This window comes from Monodelphis domestica, chromosome 1 (genome assembly GCF_027887165.1).
Source record: "Monodelphis domestica isolate mMonDom1 chromosome 1, mMonDom1.pri, whole genome shotgun sequence".
In the NCBI taxonomy this organism is placed as follows: domain Eukaryota; kingdom Metazoa; phylum Chordata; class Mammalia; order Didelphimorphia; family Didelphidae; genus Monodelphis; species Monodelphis domestica.
In genome coordinates, this window is record NC_077227.1 from 547,428,748 (window position 1) to 547,431,460 (window position 2,713).

Genomic DNA, 2,713 nt, shown 5'->3' on the forward strand with positions numbered 1-2,713 from the left:
GGAAAAAAAAGATGCCAGATCAAGACTCACCTCCACACTCAAAAACGTGTGTCTATCATTTATAGAATATATGTGTCGATCATCTATTATAAGATATCACTGGTCCACGTGTGATATGGATAGATACCTGTTCTGAGATCTTCCCCACCCCATATGAAGAGAGAGAGAGAGAGAGAGAGATCTCCTTTGCAGAGACAAGAACATGCACACCATTAGTCCAGCCAGGAAAAGGCAGGCAGGATTCACCAAACTGATTTTTCTTTCATTTTCCTAACTTCAAAAGATATATTATCAGGCTAGCTTATGTCAATCTATCACACATCATCAAAGATATCAAATATCAGTATATTAGAAAGATAATAAGAAGCTCAAAATAAAAGTCATTTTCTGTTCTGGCTCTCAAGGGTGACTTAACTTACTATCCCCAGTTTAGCAGCTTCCCACAAAACACTGAGTATAAAAATAGAGCACCATGAATAACTAGTTAATCTCTTTATCAAAATAAGCCTTAAATAGAAATTAGGGAAGTTATACATGTTAGAATAGGTAAGAGAATATGTAAGAGTGGATGAGCTCTTATCTTATTACCTTGTTATTATCTCTAATTATAATTATATATTTTTCTATTATTAAAATATTAATATAATTATATATCATGCTATATATAATTATGATAAAATTAAATAATATAATTATTATTATGTTATCTTATTAGTTCTTTTCTTATTCAGAAAAATGTCAGTTCCCAAGGAGAGAATTACCTAATTAATGGGAATCCATTCTTATCTCTGAAGTTGCAAGCACTGGAAGCCAAGGAATATATATTAGATCAGTTTCCCCGTGTGTCTGAAACTCTAGGGAGATCGTCTAAGAGCAATTCAAAAAATTCCAGACATGCCTCTCCATCTCCAACTCTCTGCCCTTCTCCCTTCTCAGGAGCATCTCCAAATCCAAAGAAAGTTTGTTCTCCATTTATGCAAATTCACAACCCCTTAGGCTCAGAAGTCTTTAATCATTTGAGCATGTCTCCTTTCTAGGGTAGTGATCTTCAAACTTTTTGGTTATGTATTTTATCAGTTTAAAAAAAGTGTGAGCCTGTACTCATAATGTAATCTTCATAAATTGTCATATTGTTATATTAATAAATATGCCTCTATTTTATAAAGCTTATACAAAAATAAAAGTTACAAAGTAAGTGAAAAATTAAATAATATTTGATCCTATAGTGAACAGAGAATCACTAGAGCTTATCTAATACGGGAAAGACATGGTCAAATCTACACTTAGGATAATCATTTCAGCAGCTTTAAGGAGAATGAATTGAAAAGGAGAAAAAAACTTGAAATAAGGTCAATTGTTCAGTAAGGAGAGATGAGGATCTGAACTAGGACTATGACCGTGTAAGTAAAGACAAAGGACCAGATATTTCACAGTGGCATAAAATAACACTAGTTTGCCCACTGAACTCCTTATATGGAGAGACAGAATGAAGAATTGAAGATGACACAAAGGTCATGAACCTGGGTAAATAGAAAAAAAGGAAGTGAGTGAATTCAAAAGTAATGGGGAATAGACCATTCATAGTACCTGTCTACAACAATTCTCCTAGTACACTCAAGCTTACAACTTTAGTATCATGTTCAACTCCTCTCACATTTAGTCCAAATATCCCAAATGTTGCCAATTCTTTTTTCTACCTTCACAAAATCTTTTAGGTATGCCCCCTTCTCTATCCTCACATAACCTCTATTGCATTTTAAGCTCTTATCATCTTCTGCCTGGACTAATGCAACAGCTTCCCAGTTAGGACTCCCTGTCTCATCTGAACTCTACTCCAGTCCATTCTCCTCTCACTAACCAAAGTGATTTTCTTGAAGCATGTCTTTCCATGTTATCCTTCTACTTGACAAATTCTAGTAGCTCTCTACCTCTAGAATCAAACATAAAATACTGTGTTTAACATTTAAAGTTCTTCACACATTTTCCCTTCCCATCTTCAGTCTTACTTTTTACTCCCCTCCATATACTTTACAATTCAGCAATCTCTGTCTTCTCACTGTACCTTGCACATAACACTCCATGCCCAACCCTATGCCTTTGCAGTAGCTGGCTCCCATGACTCTGATGTTCTCTTTCCTCACCTTTTCCTCTAGGCTTCCCTGGCTTCCTACAAGACTCAACTCCAATGCCACTTCCTCCAGGAGGTTTTTTCAGTCCCTCATTTTGCCTTGCCTCTACTGCCTAATTTACCTTCCATCTACTCTGTTTATATTCTATATAATTGCAATACTATTCTCCCTTATTAGAAGATGAGTTAGTTGAGGACAAGAGTTGTATCTCTGTGTTTCTCTGTATCTAAAGCACTGAGCTCAATGCTTAGAATATAATAAATACTTCATTAATGCTTGTTGACTGGTTCAAAAGGGGAATGGTAGGGCTTGTATTCACTAGTAACTCTTCATTCACAAACCCAACCCTCTCAAGGATATTAGCCACAGACATGAGATAATTTGAAGGGAAGAGGTAAATATGTTGGGAGTAGGGAGAGAATTTTCCCAAAGGCACCTGCTTAGCCACTGCAGTGGGTGCCCAGGGAATATTTTAGTTATAGCTGTTCTGTAAAATTGATGTCTGACTCAGGAAGGAATAAGTAAGGAGCCCTAATAATGGAGGCAAGAAGTAGAAGGAAACAGGTTTGGGAGTTGTGCTGTAG